Consider the following 6,000-nt stretch of genomic DNA (forward strand, 5'->3'; position numbering starts at 1 on the left):
CGTCATTCGGTACCGGTCCAAAAGCCTGAAGAGTTCGAGAAGCTTCGTGTGAAGATTCCAGAGGGAGGCGCCCCACTTCATCGATCCCGGCATATCACAAAAGTGGCCCGACGTTCTCTTTCACGAGGGTTCCCGTTCGGACGGCTGCAGTGGTCCGCTGCCTTGACTGTCGCCCTGTCTTGGACCCGAGGTGCAGCCCTTAGTATGGTGAGACAAGACGGGTTTCTCCTTGGTGACGTCTTCAGTGCCTCAGTTAAGTATTAAGTGGTTGCTAGTTGTTTGGTTACTTCGTAAGGGTTTGCTCCTGTTTGGACAATCCTTTTAGTCCTTGGTTTGGTTTGGTTTCGTAAGATTATCACTGGTTGTTCTAGTTACGATAATCATTTGGTTTAGTTTGGGTATCGATACATTTGTTCGCTTTGGTAGGCCTAAGTTCTTGGTTCGAGTGCGCACCTTTGTTTGTGTCTGTTCTGTGTTCCGGATTATAAAATGGTAAGTCGGAAAAATTGTATGTTGTCGTGTTTTGGTTGCAACAGGGATTCCCGGTTGGAGGACTCATGTCTGGTTCCTCCGATTGGAACTCCTCTTTATGATCTTTATTGCAAGTTCGGTGTGGGCCCTATCTCTTATAACGAGGTATGGATCCGCTACACGGAAAAAGACGGTGTCCTTAGTTGGCCACTGCATGGTAGTTTTGAACCTGAAATTCTTGATAATTTAGAAATGAAATTGTTTAAGAAGAAAGCCCGGCCGGCAATGTTTGATTCTTTCCGTTGTTGGCGAAAAGAATCCAAACAGAGAGAAACTAAAAAGTTAAAGAAAGAACAAAAAGAACAAGAGTTGACTTTAGAACAGTCTGCCAAGCAGCTGCAACTCAATGAATCTGAGAAAGCAATGGAGGTGGCCAATAGAGAGCGTAATTTAGAGATAGACAAGTGCTATCCTGCCTTGCCATCAAGTACAGCTAAGATAGTAGAGGATCCTGAAAAGGATCCCCTATTGTCTTACTTGTTGAGGTCACCCCCACCATATGCACAGGGTGCTACAGCTCCACCCTTGCCTAATGTTCAATTACCGGTTGCTGGACAGCCTGGTATACCTGCTCCTGCACCCCCGAATCAAGCTCCTGTACTTCCTGTGGTTAATCTTAATGTTCCTCCGGCACCCCCTCTTCCAGGGGCACCCCCTCTTCCAGGGTTGCCGGCTCCTCTGCCTATGCCTGTACCGCTGATTCCTGTTGTTTCACAAGCTACTTTGCCTGTTACCCCTACTGTTGCTGTTTCCTCTGTCCCGACTACTACTCTCCTCCAAACCTCTGCAAGCTATATGACTCCGCTTTCTGTTCGTCGGAGAATCACTGATTCTGTCACTAATATTCTATCTCCCTTTTACAAAACTTTGATTAGAAGTCCTGTCTCTGATTCCGTTCAGAGACGTAGTCAGCTCCCTAGTAGTGAAGAACGTGGAATCTTAGACTCCACTGCCCTTAGGTGGATTTCGAAAGTTGGGAGGTATAATGTACGAGATGTATTAGATACATTCATGCAATGGAAGGAACCGACACAGCGCTATGTGTTTGATGTCATGTGTTCCCTTTTACGTGAAGAATGGGAAGAGAGCAAATCTGAACAGGTACCGGATGAATTAATCCAAGTTCAACAAAAATTCGCTGCAGGTATGATAGTTGGTCAAGAGATAAAAGAAGCAATGGAATTAATTTTAGATTTTAGATTCGATCCTTCCCTTCGTTCACCAAGAGATTTAGACAAGCGTAGTACGAAACAAGGTCGTCAATATCCTATGAGAGAAGTTCCGCCAATTTGGCGCGAAGCTGTACAAGCTGATGTGGCCCATGGCATTGCAGCCGCTCCGGCCCAATTCCAAAGAGTGTGGATACATATTCCGTGGAAGCGAGCAGAAGTGTTAGCAGTAAAACAGGCTTTGCCAGATCCGCGTAAGAATCCAGCCGGATATTACAAAGAGTTGGCCCAAACAGTTGAAGCTTGCGTTATGAATTTAGCGGACATTGACATGTTATTTGGCAACGTAGTACCACAACCAATTTGGGCTAAAATTCGTAAAGAAAATCATCCAGTTGCCCTAGGTGGTGATTGGGCAGCTATAATAGCGGCAGATGGTCAACAAATAGGTGGTTCTAAACCCGAACCTCTAATTGCTGATCTACCTGGTAGAATAATCGAATTAATGAAAACTCTGATGCCAGCATTGCGTGTTAACTGGGACAAGTTGTCCGCATGCAGGCAAAAGAAGGACGAAAGTGTCTCCGACTTTTTCACAAGGTTTGAAGAAACTTTCGTAGATCACAGTGGTCAGGATATGAGCACGGAAGGAGGCCAGAGAATATTTGTTGATACATTTGTGCACAATCTGTTACCAGAGCTCAGTAATAAATTAAAAGATTCTGAAAGTGCGTGGGCTGTCTCTACAACTGCACAGATACTTCCAACTGCTCAGTACTATGAAAATAGGGATAAGGAAGAAAAAGAAAAGTCAGATAAGAAAACAAAAGATTTAAAATCTAAAGTCCTTTTGCAACAAGCATATCCGCCTCGCACGAATCAGACAAATACCCAGCAAGGGCCATATCAGAGGACAGACTATAATTCTCAGAGACCACAATACCAATGGAATCAGTGTGCGTACTGCAAAAAGGAAGGTCATTATAAGAATGAGTGTCCAGTACTAGCACAAAACAATGCTGCAGCAGCTCAGAGAGGTCGTGGTGGTTCTATGCAAAATTCTAGAGGTCGAGGACGAGGTGCTATACCTCCACAAACGAATGATCGCCCTTCTAATTATTTTGATCAGCGAAACGGACAGTCTGCCCAACCTACTAGATCTCAACAGTATCATGTTGAAGACTACTGTGAAGTTAGTGAGGAATTTCAGCAAAATGAGTACTAGGACAGCCATGGACAAAGAGAGGGAGTAGTATCAGTTCCAGTAGATCAGAGTGGGCCTTATGTCGCAGTAGCCACATCAGGTGTAGTCGAACCGTTTCTGTTGGATACTGGTGCAGCAAAAAGTTCTATCATACATGCGAAACTCCCTGGCGCACCTTTGTCTGGCTTAACAAATATTTCAGTAGGTTTTTCAGGCGCCCCTGTTAACAACCCCGTATCTGGTCCTTTGTCTATTTCTGTTGGACCACGTCAATTGAAAGCACCCCTGATTTTGACCACTGGTTGTAATGAAAATCTGCTTGGTTTAGACTTGTTAAAACGCCTGTATGTGACTTTGTACTGTTCTCTGGCAGGAGTACAGCTTACATTAGGTAAGAGAATCATCTCCCCGATGTATTTGTCAATGGATGCGCTCCCACTTGAGATGCGTTCTCTCCCTGATACTCTTTGGGCGACTGGTCCTAACGATGTTGGTCTTTTAGAAATTCCACCATATGTAGTCACTTTGAAAGCAAATGTCAAATTTCCACGAATCCCACAGTACAAGATCTCTAGTGAAGGTGAACGTGCGCTTTTATTGATCGTGCAAGATTTGATCAAGAAAGACGTAATAGAGGAAACTAGAGGAAATGTCTGTAACAGTCCTGTATTGCCTATTTTAAAACGCACAGATCCTTCAAAGCCTCCAGTCTATAGGTTTGTAATCGATCTTAGAGAGGTTAACAAAATTGTGATTCCACAGTTTCCTGTGGTTCCAGACATTACTGCATTGTTAACGTTGATTCCTGCTACAGCCACATGGTTCTCAGTTATCAACTTGAAGAATGCCTTTTTCAGCATTCCGATAGCCGAGGAAAGCAGAGATATTTTCGGCTTCTCTTTAGGAGGCCGAAGCTTCAGGTTTAAACGTGCTCCACAAGGCTATCGTGAAAGCCCATCCATTTACAGTCAGGCATTAAAAAGTCAGTTAGATTCCTTTGTACTTCCTTCTGGTTCTGCTTTAGTGCAATATGTCGATGATCTTCTAGTGGCTGCCGATGACAAGGAAACTTGCAAAGCAGCTACAATTTCCTTACGGCATCATTTGTCTAATTTAAATCACAAGGTGTCACCTTCCAAAATGCAATACTGTTGCCAAGAAGTGACCTACCTAGGTCATCTCTTGTCAAAGGAGGGAAGAAGGTTGACCCCAGAGAGAATAAAAGCAATTACGCAGATGAATGTTCCTAGTACACAGAGAGAAGTGCGTGCCTTTTTAGGTATTACTTCATACTGTAGGCAATGGATCCCAAATTTTTCTCTTTTGGCAAAACCATTGGTGGCCTTGACTGGAAAAGGTGTTCCGAGTCCGGTGCCATGGTCTGCCGAATGCCAGCAAAGTTTCTCTGAGTTACGAAATGCATTGTGTTCAGCTCCTGTATTGGGTACACCCGACTACAGTAAACCTTTTACTCTCTATGTCCACGAGAGAGAAGGTTGCGCGTTGAGTGTTCTGACGCAACGATTTGGTGATAAACAACGCCCTTGTGCGTATTTTTCATCAACATTAGATCCGGTAGCCAGAGCGTTGCCTAGTTGCTTGAGAGCTACAGCAGCAGCGTCCATTCGACAATCTGCTGGTTTGGTCATGAACAACATGCTAGTGGTCATGGTTCCTCACGCTGTGGACACACTCATGAACCGAACCAAGACACAACACCTTACCAGCGCTAGATTATCAGGCTATGAGCTGACACTGTTAGCAAGTCATATTCAGATTAAAAGATGCAATGTATTGAATCCAGCAACATTGTTGCCGACTAGTCAGGAGTCGAGTGATTCTGAGCCTCACGACTGTTGTTTCAGAACCGAGGAAGAGACAAAGGGACGGATTGATCTCAAAGACACTCCATTATCAGAACCAGATGGCACGTTGTATGTTGACGGGTCTTGTTTTAAATGGGAGAATGGTGATGTAACAGCTGCCTACGCAGTAACGACTTTGAGTACAATTGTGGAGACTGCAAGAGTGAGTCAGAATTCTGCCCAAGCTGCAGAATTAATTGCATTGACAAGAGCGCGTGTTTTAGCTAAGGGAAAGAGAGTGAATGTGTTCACAGATAGCCAGTACGCGTTCGGCGTTGCCCATAGTTTTGGCCGTTTGTGGAAGGAAAGAGGTTTCATTACGTCCCATGGGACTAAGATCCAACATGGTCAGCTAGTCAATGACCTGTTGGAATCTCTAACCTTGCCGACTGAAGTTGCGATTGTGAAGTGCAGTGCTCATCGAGCAATCACGGATGATGTTGGGCGTGGAAATGCTTTTGCTGATGAGACCGCTAAACAAACAGCTAGAAATACGATGAGTAGAATGTATGTTGCAACGTCTGCAAGATGGATTACTGAATCAGGAATGTGTGAGGATACAGTGGAAAGTGTGAAAGCAATTCAGGAAGAAGCGACTGAAGAGGAAAAGCTTGCATGGAAAGAGAACATGGGTAAGTTGGACTCGAATGGGTGTTGGATTGATTTGTCGGAACAGCAGCGGTGGATGTTGCCTGATGCGTAAGTGCTTGCGGTGGCGCATGGAGCAGCGCACATCAGTTCTAAAGGGATTTGTAAGATGTTGGCTCCAGTCTAGAAGAATGATGGAATTAGTAAGTGTGCAGAAAGAGTGGTGAGAAATTGCATGATATGCCTGATGCATAATCCTGGCAAGGGAATCCCCACACCCGCTGGTCACTTCGCTCCTCCTTCTTGCCCCTTCGAAGTGATTCAGTTAGACTTCATTCACATGGATCGTTGTAACAACCTCAAGTACGTTCTAGTGGTAGTCTGTGCTTTTTCGAGGTGGATCGAAGCATATCCACTGAAAGACAATACTGCCCTGTCCACTGCCAAAATCCTTCTAAAAGAATATTTCCCCAGATATGGTATGCCACAGATTGTATGGTCAGATAACGGAAGTGAATTCGTAGGGAAAGTTATGCAGAGTGTGTGTGCAGGTTTAAATATTAAACAAAAATTTCACAGTGCGAATCACCCCCAGTCTGCTGGATTAGTTGAAGGCTACAATGGCACCCTCAAGCTGAAGCTG

Source organism: Lissotriton vulgaris, chromosome 7 (assembly GCF_964263255.1).
Source record: "Lissotriton vulgaris chromosome 7, aLisVul1.2, whole genome shotgun sequence".
In the NCBI taxonomy this organism is placed as follows: Eukaryota; Metazoa; Chordata; class Amphibia; order Caudata; family Salamandridae; genus Lissotriton; species Lissotriton vulgaris.